A 20082-nucleotide genomic window follows, 5' to 3' on the forward strand; every position below is an offset into this window, starting at 1 on the left:
CGGGCATTGGCAAAGCCAGTAGGTCTGAAATTGGTGGTCAGATTTTTAGTTTTGTCAAAGTGTGACTTGTTTTGGTATGGTTTTTGTAAAACCTGATTGGCGTGGCAGCTGCCAGGACCTCACCATTATAACAAACATAGGCAAAAGCAAAAAATGTTTTTGGTCTCAAACAGCACACACTGCCACAGTAGTTACTGGCACTGAACAAAACTACTTTATGTTCCGATATGCTCCTTGTGAAAGAGTAGAATACTATCACTCAGAGTGAGGCCAGCCGATACAGAGAGATAGAATTTTAATAAACGCAAAAGGTCATGGTCAACACCAGACCAAATTAGAGGCCCAATTATTAAAGAAAGTCTCAAAAGTGCACCCACGGTATAAGTCCTTGCATTAAGTGCAGCTATATGGCTTTCTTGAATTCCCAAGAAGTTACAGAAGTAGGACAAGAAATAGTACTCCTAGAAAATATTTCGAATTGCATTTTAGCATGCACAAATATGCATGTGTAGATTTGCTCGAGCGAAAATCTGAGTGTCTGCAAGTTCACCTTCCTTCCAACCACTTTTTTCCCCAACTCTGGAAGAAGATTTAGGTCTGCCATTGTCAGGAGTAAATTTCCAACATTTCTCAGTATGGGAAAAGATTAGAGAAGAGTTGTTAAAACCCTTAAAACATGCAAGTTAGTAGGTTTGCACAGACTCAAAAGAGAATTCTAACCCTGGAACTATTGCTTACCAGAACCTTCAGCCCCAGTATGTAGATCTGCGGAAACGTGGCAAAATTAGGGGATTGCAAGTATTCAAACACTACTATGGTAAGAGCCATGGCATAATCAGAGAGGCTATATCAGAGCTCTTATTGAATGAGCTTGCTGCCATAATTCGTCGCCGTGCTACATGGCACCAAAGGGACAAGTGGCTTTTGTTACAGGACAAGTAGATTTATGAAGAAATCTGCCCCATGGACAAGTACATATTTTAATTAAATTCCACACCCCTGGGCGGTTGCTGATGCCAGCAGCACCGCCGCAATGAGAAAAGGAGCATGCCCTGCATATCCCTGCACTGCGTGGCAGGCACTGCACAGTGCCTGCCACCTAGTACAGGGACATGTAGACCCCCCGAGTGCACCCACACACCCCCAACACATTGGGGGGCCGCAATGGGCCCCCGGAGACATTCTCTGCATGTCTTTCCATGGCGGTTCTACCGCAGAGGAAAGGCTGGCTACCGCTGGCATCATAATTATGCCGGCAGAGCCTTGCCCTGCACCGGCCCCATTTTAGCGGTCCAGCTCCGCCCGCCAGGCATGCGTGCGGACTGCTACCAGCGGAAATGTTTCGGTCAGAATTTCTCACCGCCCCGGTCATCTCCGCCATGCTAATGTGACCGGCGGTTTTCCGGGTTGCGATCGAGGATGGATGTCCGCCGCCGACCCGGTGGTTGACACCTCCGGCCCGGCGGCGGCCATCCGTCCGCCATCCTAATAGACCCCTTAGTACCAGAATTAAAATAGTAACGTAAACTGAAGATTCAGAAATTGGGTCAAACTCGTTAGCTCATACTTAGAAACGGTTAACATTGTTTGTGCTTTAGGAATAAGTGTTGATGAGAGTAAAACCGGTGGTGTGATAAGTAGTCTTACAATTCAATCAATCAATCATGGCATTTGTAAAGTGCACTACATACCCGTGAGGGTCTCAAGGACGCTAGAGGGTAGGGGGGAAGCTGCTACTGTTCGAAGAGCCAGGTCTTGAGAAGTCTTCTGAAGGTCAGAAGGTTTTCGGTCTGCCGCAGGCGGACTGGGAGGGTGTTCCATGTCTTAGCGGCGAGGTGGGAGAATGATCTGCTGCCGGCGGTCACTCTTCGGATGCGGGGGACGGTGGCGAGGGCGCGGTCTGCGGAGTGGAGCTGGCGGTGGGGGTGTAGAGGCTGAGTCGGCTGTTGAGGTACGTTGGTCCAGTGTTGTGGAATGCCTTGTGTGCATGGGTGAGGAGTTTGAAGGTTACCCTCTTGTTGACCGGGAACCAGTGTAGGTCTCTCAGGTGGGGTGTGATGTGACTGCGGCAAGGGATGTCGAGGATCAGGCGTGCGGAGACGTTCTGGATGCGTTGAAGCTGTTTCAGGAGTTTGGCCGGGGCTCCTGCGTAGAGTGCATTTCCGTAGTCCAGTCTACTAATGACGAGGGCCTAGGTGACCGTCCTTCTTGTTTCGATGGCGATCCACTTGAAGATCCTGCGAAGCATGCGGAGGGTGTTGAAGCAGGAGGAGGAGACGGCGTTGACCTGCTTCATCATGGAGAGGGTAGAGTCGAGGATGACCCCTAGGTTGCGTGCGTGGTCGGTGGGTGTTGGAGGTGTTCCTAGTGCAGTCGGCCACCAGGAGTCGTCCCAGGCCAAGAGGGTGGATCCTAGGATGAGGACCTCCGTCTTGTCCGAGTTCAGCTTCAGTCAGCTGTTCCTCATCCAGTCGGCGACGGCCTTCATTCCTTAGTGGAGGTTGGTTTTGGCGGTGTGGGGGTCCTTGGTGAGGGAGAGGATCAGCTGGGTGTCGTCGGCATAGGAGATGACGTTGAGGTCGTGCCGTCGTGCGATGTGGGCGAGTGGTGCCATGTAGACGTTGAACAACATTGGGCTGAGGGATGAGCCTTGGGGTACGCCGCAGATGATCTCAGTGGTTTTGGAGTGGAAGGGGGAGGCGGACGCTCTGTGTTCTGCCGGAGAGGAAGGAGGAGTTCCAGTCCAGGGCCTTCTCTTGGATTCCGTTGTCGTAGAGGTGTGTTCGTAGTGTGCGGTGGCAGACCGTGTCGAAGGCGGCTGACAGGTCCAGGAGGATATGGGCCGCGGTTTCTCCATTGTCTAGCAGGGTCCTGATGTCATCAGTGGTGGCGATGAGGGCAGTTTCGGTGCTGTGGTTGCTGCGGAACCCCGACTGGGATGGGTCCAGGATGCTGTTCTCCTCGAGGAAGCTGGTCAGTTGTTTGTTGATGGCCTTTTCGACAATCTTCACCGGGAACTGGAGCAGGAAGATGGGTCGGAAGTTCTTGAGGTCCTTGGGGTCCGCCTTGGGTTTCTTGAGTAAGGCGTTGATCTCTGCGTGCTTCCAGCTCTCCGGAAGGTCGCTGTCTCGAAGGAGATGTTGATGGTTTTCCGGAGATGGGGTGTGATTGTGCTGCTGGCTTTGTTGAAGATGTGGTGTGGGCAGGGGTCTTCCGGGGATCCGGAGTGGACGGTGTTTATGATCTTGATGGTGTCGTCGTCGTTGATGTTGGTCTAGGCGATCAGGCGGTTGGTGCGGGTGGTGGTCGTGGGAGCGGACGTCTCAGTGGTTGCCGTGGTGGTGACGGCATTGAAGCTGTCGTGGATGTCTGCGATCTTGCGATGGAAGAAGGTGGCCAGCGAGTCGCACAGGTCTTGTGAAGGTGGGATGTCATTGGTGTTGGAGCTGGGGTTGGAGAGTTCTTTCATGATGTTGAAGAACTCTTTGCTGTTGTGTGCGTTGTTGTCTAGGCGGTCTTTGAAGGAGGTCCTTTTGGCAGATCTGATGAGGTGGTGGTGTCTGCGGGTGGCGTTCTTGTGGGCTGTGTAGCTTTCCGATGTTCTTTCACCGATCCAGTTTTTTTAAAGTTTTTGGCAGGTGTGCTTGCAGGCCTGGAGGTCTTTGGTGAACCAGCTGGCTTTCTTGCTATTGTGGGTGTTTTGGAGGGCTTCTCGAGGGGGTCGAGGGTATTGGCATAGTCGTTGATCCACTGTTTGAGGTTGCGAGTGGCGGTGTCGGGGTCGGTCGGATCGCCGGGTGGGCTCCGGGCGAGGGTGGTGGAAAGCTGGTCTTCGGTGACTTTGCTCCAGCAGCGGCGTGGCATCTGGTAGGCGCGGTGGTGCGTGTTGGGTTTCCGGAAGGTGAAGTGGATGCAGCGGTGATCGGTCCAGTGGAGCTCGGTGGTGTGGTTGAAGGAGACGTGGGAGCTTGCAGAGAAGATGGGGTCAAGAGTGTGGCCAGCGGAGTGGGTGGGTGTAGTGACGAGTTGTCTCAGTCCGAGGTGGCGATCAGGGTGGAGGAGTTGGTGTCGTTGTTGTTCTCGAGGTGGAAATTCGGGTCCCTGAGGAGGATGTAGTCCGTGGAGGCGAGGGCGTGTGTGCTGACGAGGTCGGTGATGGAGTCGCTGAACTTTACTCGTGGTCCGGGCGGTCTGTAGATGAGGGTTCCTCTGAGGGTGGTGTTGAGATCGGTGTGGATCTGGAAGTGCAGGTGTTTGGCGGTGCTGAGGGTGTCGTCGGTGTTGGTTGAGACTTTGAGAGAGTTCCTGTGGACGATGGCGATTCCTCCTCCTACTCCATTGGTGCGGTCCCTGCGGGTGATCTTATAGTCTTCCGGGATGGCTATGGCGATGTCGGGTGCCAAGGAGGGGTTCAGCCAGGTCTCCGTCAGGAAGGCGACGTCTGGGGTGCTGGAGTCCAGTAGGTTTCAGAGTTCCATGGCGTGTTTGCATGCGGAGCGGGTGTTGAGAAGGATGCATCTGAGGTGGTTGGGTTCTTTGGTAGGTGGGTTGGCGGGCCGGATGCTGGTGAAGCTGCAGTTCCGGCAGGAGAAGGGTCCTTGGGTGCGCTTCTGGGCGGCCAGGCAGCAGGTGATCGGCCGGCGTTGAGTGCATGGAGGGTGCTGGAGTCGTAGCAGAGGCGGGCATCGTGGCGTTCGCGGGGTCCAGGGGTCCTGGTGCCGGGTGCGGTCCAGTCGCGGACAGGCGCAGATGGGCTTGCCTTAGGCACGCCTTTGGCGCGCCAGTGGCCCGCCCGCAGCGCGCGGCCACGCAGCGCGAAGCGCGTGGCCGCACAGCGGCTGCCATATATGGGGAGGTGGGAGGGAGGAGCAGCTGGGAGGCGGGAGGCGGGAGGTAGGGGGAGCGATTGGACAGTCAGGGGGGCGGGGCCGCAGGGGATGCAGTGGCGGGAACAGGAGCGGTTGACGGCACGGAGGGCAAGGGCACAGATTACGGGGGCACAGAAGGAAAAAGAGGGCACAGATCACAGCGTCACAGAAGGAAAATGAGGGCACAGATCACGGGGTCACAGAAGGAAAAAGAGGGCACAGATCACGGGGGCACAGAAGAAAAACGAGAGCACAGATCACGGGGGCACAGAAGGAAAACGAGGGCACAGATCACGGGGGCACAGAAGGAAAACGAGGGCACAGATCACGGGGTCACAGAAGGAAAACAAGGGCACAGATCACGGGGGCACAGTAGGAAAAGGAGGGCATAGAAGGAAAACGAGGGCACAGATCACGGGGTCACAGAAGGAAAAAGAGGGCACAGATTGTGAGAAGGTGGCCTGATAGATGCTGTCCACTAGTTCTAGTGGGCACCTTGTATCAGTCCAAACAACCCCATATGGTGATAGGTTAAAGACAACCTTTATTGAAAGCTATTCCAGTGGTAGCTATGGAGAGCAGCCTCCAGGCTAAATCTTGAAGGAATGTAAAGCAGCTTGTTTTACCGAAGTCTATAATCTCTTGAATGATCAAATGAAAGGACAACCACACCAGGTATATATTTAAAATATATGTATTTAGGTTAAAATACACCCCTCTAGTCTCTTTATGAGACTGGAGTTCGAAGTACTTAAGTTACAAGTGAGCAATCATCAGTAATAACACAAATACACGTTTGGGCCCTAGGGGCGTACCAAACCATATACCAAAAAAGTGGTATAAGAGCCACGACTGAACTAGGCACAAGGCCTAGAGCCTGCAGAATCACTGGGACCCCAAGGAACCACCCAAGGTAGTGACACAGGGGACTCACGGGGACTGTATGCAGTGTGTGAACACAACTGCGGGTTCCCGTTATCTTCTATGGGCAATGTTGCGGTTGGAAATTTAAAGATTAAGGACACTTAGAATCGAGTCAGGACCAAACCCTTTTGGACTTAGGAAGTTCTAGGGCTAGCACCCACGGGAGCACTGGAGTACTCGAGTCACCTCACCCAGGGAAGCCGGGTGCATAGGTGTCTTTTGGTGTCGGGTCGCGTCGTCGATTTCAATGGAAGCCTGCATAGAACTGCTGCTGCCGTGAAGAGGAGAAGTGTCCGAAGATATCCAAGCCTGGATCTGGGATGGAAGGACCCTGAAAGCAGAGGGGACAGAGTCTGGGTCACTAGCCAGTGACCGAGGGCAGGATGGACCAATGCCCACAGATTCGGGTGCTTCAGGTGTGTTGATGGGTGTCTTGACTCTTCAGCCACGAAGTCCAGGAGGCATCGACGAAGTCCATGAGCCGGATTCGAGCTGTCTCACGAAGTCTGTCGAGTGCTGCAGTGTCAGCGACCAGATTGGACCCAACAAGCCTTGGCAACAGCAAGTCACTGGAATTCAGAGAAAGTACTGCGGTGCAGACCAGCAAGGTCTGAGGGACTCACCCAGTGACGTTAAGTCAATGGGCTAGCGATCGCGAAGGAGCCTCGAGCGGTCGCACTTGAAACTGGCCCACGGGTCACTCGTGGAGTGGAGGCCAGCAATCTTCGGTGCAGGAGGTGCTCAGGGCTTGGGCTACTTGAAGCCCAAAGTACAACTTTGAGGATGTCCCAGAAGATAGTGTTGCTGCAAAGTTCACGGTGTCCAGGGGTCACGGTTCCACGTCACCCACGATAGCCACGGGCCTCAGCTTTGCTGTGGACTCAGGGTAGCCTCGGGGAAGTCTGGAAATCCACCTCTGGTGATGCAAAGACTTCGGCGTCCGGCGGGAGCTTCAGTGATGCAGACCGGTCAGTTGCTTCTTTGGTGCCTGCCAAGCAGGGGAGTCACTCCTTGACCCCAAGGGAGATTTCTTCAGTCTTCTAGTCGGGATAGAACATCGAAGGTCCAGGAGATATGTTGCAGAGTTACGTCCAGGGTAATCGAAAGTCCTAGGGACTGGATTCCTATACTTATACTACGTTTAGGGGATGGACTAACTCTAAGGCCCCACCTATGGGTGGGTCTGGAAAGAGGGGTGGTTACACCCATTTCCTTTGTCCAGTTTTGCACCAGGCAGGGGCATGTAGCCCCTGCAACCGGTTTGACCTGGACTATGCACAGGGACACCAAATGTGCCGCCAATGTAGGACTTCAAAGCACCAGAGAGTGCTCCCGCCCAGCCCCAATACACATCTTCCTGTCTGGGGAGGTGGTTACACCTCCCTAGGACAGGAAACCTATTGCCCAGGCCTCCCCTGTCGGAGTTTCGGTCAGCAGCAGGAGGCCAGACCCGTGTCTGTGGCAGAGGCATCCATTTTGTGATGCCAGGGCTCAGGAAAGTCCTACTGGGTTTGACCAGTGTGAACATGTCTCTCCCTCTGAAGGGTGGAATGCTACCCCCGTTGCCAGAACTGGCAGGGTGGGGTAGTATTCCAAGATGTTTGACACCAAACACGACATGTTTTGATGCAGCCATTCCAAAGTTAGCATTTACCGCGAGGTTATAATGCACTTAAGAGTATATGGTATGGCTGTATCACAGAACAGCCATAAGGAAGTATTTTCGAAGGCTGCAGAGGGGCTCAGCTCATGCTTGGGCACCTTCTCACACAAAACCAAGCACTCTGCCTTCAGGATTGTCAAGGCCTACCATAGGAGTGACTTATAGGTTTATATGTGTCTGTATCTATATGTGGATATCGGTAGCCTATACAACTGTAAGGGGTGCAAGCACACCCTTACCCAGGCTGCTGTAGCAGACCTGTGGTGACATTTTTGGAGTGCTTCCCAGGGGTGGCATAATACATGCTTCAACCCCTGGTAGGCCTCTGAGGTACCTATGCCCTAGGTACATAGTATATCATATACTAGAGGCTTATAAAGCACTCCAGAATCCAATTAGATATGTACCTAATGTACATGGAAACCATTTTAGAGAGGAAGCAGCTAGGCTGTGGTCCTGATTAGCAGTGCCACAGCCAGACTAAGGTTGAAAAACAGTGAAACAGCAGCAAAAAGTGGGAGTACCCATGTGAAGCAGATCCTACTCTCCTACACAGATTACGGGGGCACAGAAGGAAAACGAGGGCACAGATCACGGGGGCACAGAAGGAAAACGAGGGCACAGATAACGGGGGCACAGAAGGAAAAAGAGGGCATAGATCACGGGGTTGACGATGGGATCAGAAGGAAAGAAGGGTACAGGAGAGAATACAGGCACAGGGGGAAGACAGACAACAGCAGTCACAGATAGCAAAAGAGAAAACGATACGGACAGTACAATGAACAATAGAACAGACCTAAGGTCTACCACTGGCCGCAGGGGGGCCTCAACTTACCTCAGCAGCGGCAGCTGGGGCAGGGACGTTCCACTACCTTTGGAAGACTGAAGAATCTCCCTTGGAGTAAAGGAGTGACTCCCCTGCTTGGCAGGCACCAAAACTTTGCATCAACGGTGGCAAACTTTCCCGCTGGAGTCTGAAGTCCCTGCAGCCCCGTAATTGGATTTCCTGACTTCTCCAAGGCCATCGTGAGTCCCCAGTGAAGCTGAGGCAAGTGGACCCCACGAGTGATGAGGAACAGCAATACCCGGGTACCGTGCAGTATTGTCGAGTGCAACCCCTTCACGATGTTCTACGAACTTGTGCTTTGGACCACTTGTGGTCCAAACCTCCAGCAGGATTTCCTCTGAAGATCAGAGGCCTACCTTGTCCCGAGTGACCGTGGACTCCTGGTGAGTGATTCCTCCCGAGGCGTCTTTGTGATCCCTTGCCGGCTGGCTTGTGGGTCCCCAGAAGACTTTTCTACAGAACCAAAGATCTCTCCTGATTACTCCAGGCCTGCCCTGTCTTACCCTCACTGGGTGAGTCCCTCAGACCTTGTTGGTCTGCACCGCTGACTTTCTTCACTTTCCATGAGACTTGCTGTTGCCAAGGCTTGTTGGCTCCAATCTGGTTTCCAACACCTCAGTAAGCTGCATACTTTGTGGGATACACTGAATCCAGCTCCTGGTAATCGTCGACGCCTCTTGGACCTCGTGGCTGAAGAGTCAAGACACCCGTGATCACCTGAAATCACCCGACTACTGTGGGCATCCAGCTTCCTGGCCTGGGTCACTGGCAAGTGACTTTGAACACTGTCTCCTCTGCTTTCAGGTCTTCTTTCTTCAGAATACAGCCTTGGATTCCACCGGACACTTCTCCTGTCTTCACAAGCAGCAAGTGTTCTTTGGCTCCCATTGAAAACGACACCGCGACCCGACACCAAAAGACACCTATGCACTCGGCTTCCCTGGGTGAGGTAACTCGAGTACTCCAGTGCTCCTGTGTGTGTTGGCTCTAGAACTACTTACCCTGTAAGTGACTTGCTTGTAGACTCTCCCGAAGTATCCTAAAACATTAAAATTCCAACCGCGACTTCCTCCATTGAAGTCTATTGGGATCCACGGCTGTGTTCTCACACTGCATACGTTTCCCGTGGGTCCTTTACTTACCTGCCTTGGGTGGATTAGTGAGGCCCCAGCGCTTCTGAAGACCTTAGGCCTTCTCCCTTCTCAAGTCGTTCTTCGTATACCTCTTTTTTAGTATATGGTCTGGTACGCCCCTAGGGCCCCAGCCTTATAAGTGCTTAACTTGTTGTGAAATGTTGATTTGTGCATATGTCCTTGACTTCTAATCTCATAAAGAGATTAGTAGAGTGTGTCTAGTAATAAATACATATATATTTTATATATATACCTGTGTGGTGTCCTTTCATTTAGTGATTCAAGAGATTATAAGGTAAAACAAGCTGCTTTACATTCCTCTAAAGACTTAGCCTGAAGGCTGCTCTCCACAGCTACTACTAGGATAGCTTTCTTTAAAAGGTTGTCTTAAACCTATCTACCATAAGAGTCGAATTGTACTGGTGCAAGGTGGCCACTTTAACTAGTGACCAGCATATACCAGGCCAACTTCTCACACCTACCTAACAAGGTCAAGGGTCGCTCACCTCACCGCGCAGCGGCCACCATATATGGGGAGGTGGGAGGGAGGAGCAGCTGGGAGGCGGGAGGTAGGGGCAGCGAATGGACAGTCAGGGGGGCGGGGATGCAGCGTCGGGAACGGGAGCGGTGGATGGCACGGAGGGCAAGGGCACAGATTACGGGGGCACAGAAGGAAAAAGAGGGCACAGATCACGGGGTTACAGAAGTTAAACGAGGGCACAGATAACGGGGTCACAGAAGGAAAACGAGGGCACAGATCACGGGGGCACAGAAAGAAAACGAGGGCCACAGATCACGGGGGCACAGAAGGAAAACGAGGGCACAGATCACGGGGTCACAGAAGGAAAAAGAGGGCACAGATTACGGGGGCACAGAAGGAAAACGAGGGCACAGATCACGGGGCACAGAAGGAAAAAGAGGGCACAGATCACGGGGATGACGATGGGAACAGAAGGAAAGCAGGGTACAGAAGAGAATACAGGCACAGGGGGAAGACAGACAACAGCAGTCACAGACAGCAAAAGAGAAAATGAAACGGGAAGTACAATGAACAATAGAACAGACCTAAGGCCTACCACTGGCTGCAAGGGGGCCTCAACTTACCTCAGCAGTGGCAGCTGGGGCAGGGACAGGACGCACAGGCGGTGCTGTGCGGAGGTCGAGCGACCTACCTAACAAAGTTGCGGAAACAAACCAGTTTGTGAGATAAAACTTGGAGGAGTACAGATTTTAATTGTGGCAGGCTCAGGGTCCCCATATATTATTGTTGAGAGGAAGATGTTGGAGGAGAATTTGGTTGGGATACTGGCTGCACAGTTATTGGAATCAGATGTTTCTCCAGACATCTTTACAGGTGAACCCATTCAAATGATTGGGTAAAGGACTCTTGAGTTTTGAATTCAGAAATAGGAGAAATATGGGCAAATTGTATGTTGCTGAGGACGCCCTTCTGTTTTGGGATGGATTGACCAAAGAGCACTAGACATAATCTTAGACCCAAATAGCCCAAATCAGGTGCTATTATTTGGGTACAGTTGTGATAACACCAGTAAGGATTTATTGGAGAGATTTCCAAAGGTATTAACCGGAAAGACTGGGGCTTTAAAGGGTATAAGATAGTAATTAAAAGAAATGATAAACCAAAGTTGCATACGAGAAGGAATTTACTATAAAGTGTAAGGCAGAAAGTGGAATGGGATATTGGGAAGTTACTGAAAGCTGGTATCATAGAACCTAGGGATGCGTCAGAGTAGAATGCCCTTTTAGTTGTTGGCAAATAGGATTATATGTAAATATAAGGGATCTTCATGAGAATATTGTGATCAAAAGATTTCTTCCCTTACATAAATTAATGAAATGTTAACGTGAACAAGGGCTGCAATGGTTTTCATCTATTGATATGTCTTCTGACTATAATCAGGTGTGTTTACTTCCCAAAAGTAAACATCTTACTGCATTTAGGACACACATGGGATGTTACAGATATGAAGGGACACCGTTTGGGCTAGCATCAGAAGCTGTGTTTTTCCCGAAGTTTAATGTACAAATTGTTCAAAAGCTTCAAAGGTACTATATTTTGCCAGGATGATAGTTTGATTATTGGACAAAACAAAGAACAACATGATGCTCATCTAAGAAAAGTGATACTCAGTTTTGAAAACAAATTCTTACCTGCAGAAAAATATAAATGTAAGTTTGAAATCCAATCCTTGTATTATTTAGGGCATGACACCTATAAAGATGGAATCAGACCCAAAGAAGAACTACTTAAAGCAATATTGATACACTTGCACCAGCTAATAAGAATGAATTACATTCCTTTTTGGGACTAGTAAAATTTGATGCGAAGTTCTTAGAAATTGTTTCAGAAAAAAAGTATTACCTGAGACAAATGATGAAGAACAAAGTCAAATTTGTATGGTGTGAACAAATGAAATTAGATTTTGATTTGTTAAAAAAAGTTTACATAAGTGTGATCCAGAAAATAAATGTATTAGAAAATAAATGTATCATAATCACTGATGCCAATTGCAAAAGTATTGGATCCTTATCATCACAGGTTGATTGCAATGGAAAAGAGCTATCTATATTGTTTGCTTGGAAGGAGTTATCTCCTGCAGAAGAATGCTACTCTGATTGAAAGAGAATCATTGGCAGTAGTGTGGGGTTTGGAGCGTTTCAGGAATTTTGTGTGGGGTTTGGAGCTTTAACTAGGGTGCAATCATAAACCCCTTGTAAAGTTGTTGACAACATGTAGGAAGCTGGCTTAGTATGTGGTGCACACTTATTTAAGTGAAGCACCCCACATCAATCCAGACAACCTTTATGGTGATTTTAGTAGTCTCAGACAATCATAGAAAGCTTTCTAAGTGGAAGCTGTGGAGAGCAGTCTTCAGGCTTAGTCCAGAACGTGTGTTAAGCAGCTTGTTTTACCAGAACTAATCATATAGTGTAGGTGAAACGAAAAATAACCACACAGTGTAGTTATAAAAATAAGTAAATTTATTATACACCCTCACTAACATATTGGTATATCTCCTACCCAGAGATATCAACACAATACACACAATACTTTAAATGCAAACAGGTAAGTATGCACAAATATAGTGGTCTCCAGGGAGAAACCAAACCATATACTAAAGAAGTGGAATGAGAACTGTGACTGAAGTCGGGACTTGTACCAGAAGACTCAGAAGAGCTGGGTACACAAGCAACCACCCGAGGTAAGTACCCAGGAACCCCACGGAGACTTTGTCCAGAGTGGGAACACAACTGCATACTCAATGCAAGTCAATGGGAAAGTCGCAGTTTTCAAGAAGAAGGACCCTTCCCAGTGGACCCTGAAGAAACCCCATGGAAGAGAGCAGGTTGGAGAGTCACCCCACCCGTGGATACCCCAGAAACCAGGATACCTACACCAGGGAATCCGGGTGCATAGGTGCGAAGTGACGTCGGAAACAGCCATAGACCACAATGGAGGACTTCAGTGAAGATGTGCTGGCAAAGAAGGTGGAAGAGTCCGGTGGAATACAAGGATGGATTCTGGAAGAGAAGTACCTGCAAGCAGAGGGGACAAAGTCGATGCCACTAGGAAGTGACCAGGAAGCATGGAAGAGCAATGACCACTGATGACGGAAGATGCAGGAGTGGTGACAGGGACCATGTTGCTGTAGCTGTGAGGACCAGGTGATGCAGTGGAATACCAGGAGCCATTCACGAGCTGCTGTACGTCAAGAGTCAAGAATCAGGGGATCGGTGTCCGGCTGGAGCTCCAACAAGCCTTGGCAGCAGCAACAGGCATGGTATACGAAGATGGTGTAACGTTGGGACCAGCAAGGTCCAAGGAACTCACCAAATGCAGGAGAGTCAGAGCAGGACGGAACAAGCAGTGGAGCACACTGAAGCAAAAGAAGACCCTCAAGAGGACCCACAGGCCGAAGGCACCAGAGTCACAAGAGGACCCCATGCAGCTCACCAAAGATGCAAGCCCACGATGCAGAGGATGCGGTGAGGACAAAGATCTAGGCAGGAAGAGATGCTGGAGGCTGGAGCTTCTTGTAGCCTGAAGATCTATGGAGGACAGAGCCAACAAGCCTTGGCAACGGCAAGTCGACACAGTGCACAGGGGTTCTGTTCCAGTGGTTTTGACGAGGGATACTGGCCTCAACTTGCTGAAAGGACAGGTCAGACCTCGAGGGAGTTGCAGAACCACCACCTATATTGCTTAACCTTTCGGAGACCATGGGACATCAGGGGCAGCAGACCAGTCAGCTTCGTTGTGGTACCTGCAGATGCAAGGGAATGACTCCTTCACTCCAAGGGAGATTACTTCGGGTGTCCTTGATGCCCACAGGCCTGAAGGGGAACCTGGATGAAGCACAGGCACAGACGACGAAGAAGACTGGCACAACAGCGAGACCAGGAGCAGTAGGAGTTTTCCTTGGTGCAGTCTTGGTTTCAGGCGAAGTCCAAAATGCCCAGATGGTTGAAGTTGAGGTGGTTTCGAATTTCAATCTTGTTCCACAATGAATCTGAAGAGTCACCCACAGGTAAGCCCTTTAGTACGCTAGGGAAAGGGTTGGGACGATTCAAGTGTCCCTCCCAGAGGAGGGGCTGAACAGAAGGGAGGATACTCCATACCATACCATACCATAAACATTTCTAAAGCACTCGGCTACCACCAACGGCGGTGTCCCGGCGTTAAAAGTAGCAGTGTGATCAGACAGGGAAAAAGGGACTAGCTAGGGCAAATCAAACAGCCATGTTTTCAATGCCTTTCTGAAAGTGGATTCCGATTCTGCTTTGCGCAGGTGATCAGTCATAGAATTCCATAGAGAGCGGCTGTTCTTACTGCGAAGGCTCGCCCACCAATCCTGGCTTTGGCAAAGCGAGGAGTCTGGAGAAGCATCTGAGAGTTGGATCGCAAGGTCCTGGTCAGGTGATATTTCTAAAGTCTCTGTTTCAGGTGTCCTGGACCTCTGTCTCTTGAGGCTCTATAGGCAAGGGACAGTGCCTTAAATTCGATTCTCCTCTTCACTGGGAGCCAATGAAGGCTGCGCAAATGAGGAGAAATGTGATGTCGGAGGGGCACATTTCTTATAAACCTCGCTGTAGCATTCTGGACTGTCTGCAATCTCTGGGTAAGATAAGCAGGGAGACCCAGGTACAAGATGTCCTTTGTCCAGCCTCGCGCCAGAGCGGGAGCCAAGGGCTCCGTGAACTGGTTCAAACTAGGCATGGGCGAAAATTCCGTTCCGTTCGAGGAAATTGCGATAATTTGACATGTTCGCGTTCCGTGGAGAGCGCGAAAATGTCAAAATTTCCGCAATCCGCATCTTACCGGAAATTTTTTTCTTGCTCGCGCTGTAAAAAAATACATTCTCACGTGCGCGCGATCGCCTTACATGAATCCCCGCGTTCGCCGACAAGTTTTCCCGATCCGGTCGCGTTCTCCACGAGATGTTGGATTGTTGGTAGCCATTTGCGCTGTCTCGCAACAGTTCACACCCGTATTAACGTAATTTGTCGCGTGATAACGTCATTCATCGCGTGATCAAGTCTTTCTTCTCGTGATCATGCACCGTGAGAGTATGAGATGCTTGAGATCTCGAACACGTCATTCTCCACCGCGAGCGAGAGCGTGAGGACGTGGGCACGTCATATCGAACGCGAGCGGGCGGGACAAGTGAAAACAAGCTGGCCGCGCCCGTGAGCAACCGCATGGGTAAGTTGGCGAGCCACGATCATGCAGAAAATACCGCGAACGGACGGGAAAAAAACTTCTGCGTCTTCGCGATATTTCCGTGTGTTTGCGGAGATTTTTAAAATTTTCGCGATAGTTTGCGTAAGTGAATTTCGCAAATTCCGCCCACCTCTAGTTCAAACTGGACTATGTGAGGAGGGCACCAAATGGGCTTTTCAAAGCAGTCTGGTGGAGATGGCGAGCGCCCCCACCCCAGTCCAATATACTAAGTCCTGTCTGGGAGGTGGTCACATATCCCTGTGGCAGGAAACCTATTGTTCTGCTTTTCCCTGCGCTCAGCTCAGCAGAAGGAGGGCAGAAACATGTCAGTGGTCGGCAGCAGCACTAGCTTGCTGTTAGACCCTGAAAGTCTGGTACCGGGAATACAGAGGGGCACCCTAGGAGAGGGCCCCAGTGCATGGGAGCCTACGTCCAACACTGGAATAGGTGTTGGGGTAGGATTCCAACATGTTTAATACCAAACATGACTGGTTTTGGTGCAGCCAATATATAGCTAGACATCTTGTAATTGACTTCACGTCCACTATGTGTATTAAATGCCTGACTGCACATATAACGCCTGGAGAATCAACTCTGGGGTTTGTAGGCATGCCCTGCTCATGCAGAGGCACCCTCACACTTGTAACCAAGCACCCTGCCCTCAGGACTCACAAGCCTGCCATAGAGGTGACATAGGTTTTAAGTGTAGTGACCTCAGATATAAGGAAACATATCTGTGGTGAGGGGTCCAAGCACCCCTCACACAGGCTGCAATGGCAGGCTTGTAGTCACAGTTTGAGTGGTCTCTCATGGATGGCATAATACATGCTGCAGCCCATGCGAGACCCCTGGTGTACCTATGCCCTGGGTACCTTAGTACCATATACTAGGAACTTACAAGGGTACACCAGTAGCTAGCTGTGGAGGTACCAAAGTACTTACCATTGCCAAATATAGGGAGAGAGCACAGTCACTGGGGTCCTGATTAGCAGGATCCCAGTCATACCAGTCAGAAAACAGCATAACACCAGCACAAAGTGGGGTTACCCATGAAAGCAGAGGATTAGACATTACTATAGCCTTAGAGCCCGCTGTAGTGGGCTCTACTGACCAAGGCCCTCTCCAGCGTTAAAGGCCTTTAACAAGGGAGCGGGTCTTTAATTGCCGGTAGAGCCTGCTACGGAAGGCTCTAAGGCAATTAGAACATTCCACCACTAGAGGGCAGAATGTTCTAATTTGTAAAACAAAGGCCTCACGGAACCAGAGGGGATTCCAATCCCCTCGGGTTCCTGAGGCCTTTTGTTCACAGCAACAGCGTCGTTGGTGTCATTTGCGCCGGATGGGACATGTGCAGTGCCTATATGCAACACCCCAGGGAGATGACATCAGTTCTTCTCTTACCACCCAGTCAGCACAGATCTGGAAGAACTACCCCAAGTTAATTTTTAACTGAGTGTAGGAAGCTGGCTCTGTATATACCATATCAAAAAGAGATGTAGTGTGCACAGAATCCAGTAAGTCCACAAAGGTATAGCAGATGATAAAGTAGATAATACCTTACCCTGAATTTAGTGGTAGCTGGGCCGAGCAGTTAAGCTTATCAGAGGATAGTGTGAATGCATTTGTTATACATACTCATACAAGGCAGGAACACACACTCAATGACTAACTCCGGGGCAATGTTTGTAAAAATATTACTTTAGTTACTTTTATTTGTAGGAACCAAGTAGAACTCAGTTACAGGTAAATAGACTTTTCAATTATGCAGTACTTTCAAGGTACAGTTGGCAAATGTTTGTATACGCATTAGAAATACTTTACCGGTGCAAGAAAAACTTTTCAGTAGCAAGAAGATACTTTGTATTGGCCTCAAAATCAACACTTAGTACAATACAATGAGAAACAAATGCAAACGTATGAGAGGAAAGACAGGTAAGAACATTTCAGGTAAGCACTCTACTTTCAAACCCAGTCTTCGGGGGTTTTGGTCAACACTGGGCAAGGGTCGGACCCATGTAGGTGCTGCTCCACCAGCGGCACTGGGGTGGCCGGGTGTAGAGGTCACTGACCCCAATGTTAAACTAAGGAAGCTGGGGCACCTTTAAGAGGAGCTGGTTGCAGGTGAGTACCCACTGTTCAGGGACAGGGGCCTAGGGGGTTAAGGACAACACTGTAGGGGCCACCAGGTAGCACAAAAGCTCCACCACCAGCGGCACTGGGGCGGCCGGGTGCAGGGTGCACATGGGGCATCGGGTGCCCTTTAGAAATCAATGGAGATCCTCAGTTGGAGACAAAGGCTGCAGGCTCGGTCCAGGAGACTAGCTGAAGGAATCCAATGACTGGAGAGGTCAGTTGGTTAGTGGGGGGATGTCTGGACACCATCAGTTGGACACTCCAAAACCAGGGGGCTGCCGGTGCAGGGGTGTCTTTAGGCACTAGGATTCTCTCACCGGATTCGGTTGTGGTTGGGGAGACCCTCCAAGATGAGGCTGCAGGCGTTGTGTGGAAGTTCAGGCGAGGTAGTCCAACTCTGGATCCCAGGTCAGAATTAGTGTTGAAATGTCACTGGATGGTTGGGTCACCTGAACTCGGGCCGATGGCGACGGGTGCAGAATGGTGAGTACTCGCGGTCCTAGGAGGCACTGGAGCCCTTGTTGGAGGTTGCTTTTGCTGGACAAATCCAGTGTCCACGGGAGACAGACTCTTTATTGAAGTCAGCACAAGTCTCTGGAGTTGATGGAGAGATGCTGGCTGCGGGACACGACAATTTCTTTGAGCAGGGTTGCTGGAGGAGACAGGCCAATTGGGATGGGGTCTAGCCAGTTGTTGTCTTCTCCACTGCTGCATGTCTCTCTGGTCCTTCTTTTTGTTAGATCATTGTATCTGAGGAACATTGTTCAGGGATTCCTTAAATACTAGATTTAAAGGCGTTACTGAGGTTGTGGGGTAGTTGCCAATTGCTACTGTCCCCCAGGTTGACTACACCCTTTAGGTTCCCCCTCCCTTTGGGTAGAGGGGCACAGCCTTATACCTATTGGTCCTATTTCTCCAAACCAAGATGGAGAATTCTGTAGAGAGGTTTCACCTCAGCTCCTGGCCAGCCTAGGGGTTGCTAATTTTCCCTCCTGTCCTTGCCACCAAGGCTAGTGCAGGGGGGCAGGCGTCTCCACTAGTTGGAGCTACCCAAACCAGCATAACACAAGGTGGGAGCCTTTGAGGCTCACTGCCAAGTGCTGCTGTTCCTATAAAGGGGAGGTGAGAAGCATCCCCACCTTGAGCAGGCATTGTTTCTGACCTCTGAGAGCACAAAGGCTCTCACTCCATGAGGTTAGAAACCTGTTTGGTGCTGGCTGGCAGCGACCAGTCAGCCAATACACTAGAAGTTGGTTGTTTTTCAGGGGGCATTTCTAGCATGCCCGCTGAGTGCATTTTATAATAAATCATACATCAGTGTGGGTTTATTATGCTGAGACGTTTGACACCAAACTTCTCAGTATTCAGTAAAGCCATCATGGAGCTATGGAGTTTGTGTTGACAAACTCCCAGCCATGTACTCAAAATAGCTTCACTGCATTTACAGTGTCCAAAAATGGACTATGACATTGTAGGGGCATACTGCTCATGCAGCTATGCCCTCACCTGTGGTATAGTGCACCGTGCCTTAGGGCTGTGAGGCCTGCCAGAGGAGTAACTTACCTATTCCACAGGCAGTGGGGTGTAGGCATGGCACCCAGGTAGGTGTGCCATGTCGACTCTTTTAGTATAGTCACACCACAACACATAGCCTGCAATGGCAGTGTGTTTGTGTTTGGGTGTGGGGTCCTTTAGGGTGGCACAGTACATGCTGCAACCCTAAGGGACCCTCTCTAGTCACAAGGCCCTTAGTACCACCGGTACCTTTACAAGGGACTTATATTTGTGGGCCAGAGATGTGCCAACTGTGGGAATAATGGCATAGGTTTGGGAAAGAACACAGGGGCTGGGGCCTTGTTAGCAGGGTCCCAGCACACACTCAGTCAAGTTAGCATCAGGTATCAGGCAAAAAGTTAGGAGGTAACCATGCAAAAAGGGGCACTTTCCTACACTGAGGTTTTTAATGTTTTGTCAAAGCATTTTGGTTGGTAGCATTGCTCTTACAGGACACATATTTCCACATCCCTGTCCTGCCTGCCCACAGACATTACCTGCAGTTCAGTGTGGGCCAAGAGCACTTTCAGTTCGCTGTGCTCTCCTTTGGCCTTACCAGCACCCTTCAAGTGTTCACCAAGGTGATGGCGGTGGTAACAGCACATCTGTGTATGTCAGGGGTTCCAGTCTTTCTCCCTACATCGACATTTGGCTGTTGGAGGCGGGCTCATCTCCTGACTAAGGCAGACCTCCTGCATTCGCTGGGGTTCACTCTAAACATGTCAAAAACACGTGACCTGACTCCCTCTCAGATGCTTCTCAGAAAAAATAGCTAAAATTGATCAATCCTTCCTTCCCACACAGCTCCCCTTCAACTCCCAATGCAAACCTGTCTTCACCGCTAATTCCTACGCCACATGTCCTCCACCTGTTGACCCCTTCTCTCTTCCGCCCGCTACCCTACCGCTCCCCAGCGACTCTCCTTACCTACCTACTTCCCCACCCTCCCTAACCACTCCTTACACCTATCCCCTACCACATCTCCGGAATCCAACTGCCCTAACTCACAATTAAAGAATAATGCCTCATTGCTCAACTTCCCCCCTATGACTGAGCTAGAAGTCCTTCAAATAATTGGTAATCTTAAACCGTCCTCCCACACAAAAGACCCCTTACCCTCTAACCTTATCCCTGCCCTTAAGCACATCATCACCCCATACTGGACCACAATCATCAACACCTCTGTCTCCACAGGCTGTGTCGCTACCTCCCTTCAA

This window comes from Triturus cristatus, chromosome 1_1 (assembly GCF_964204655.1).
Source record: "Triturus cristatus chromosome 1_1, aTriCri1.1, whole genome shotgun sequence".
Taxonomy (NCBI): Eukaryota; Metazoa; Chordata; class Amphibia; order Caudata; family Salamandridae; genus Triturus; species Triturus cristatus.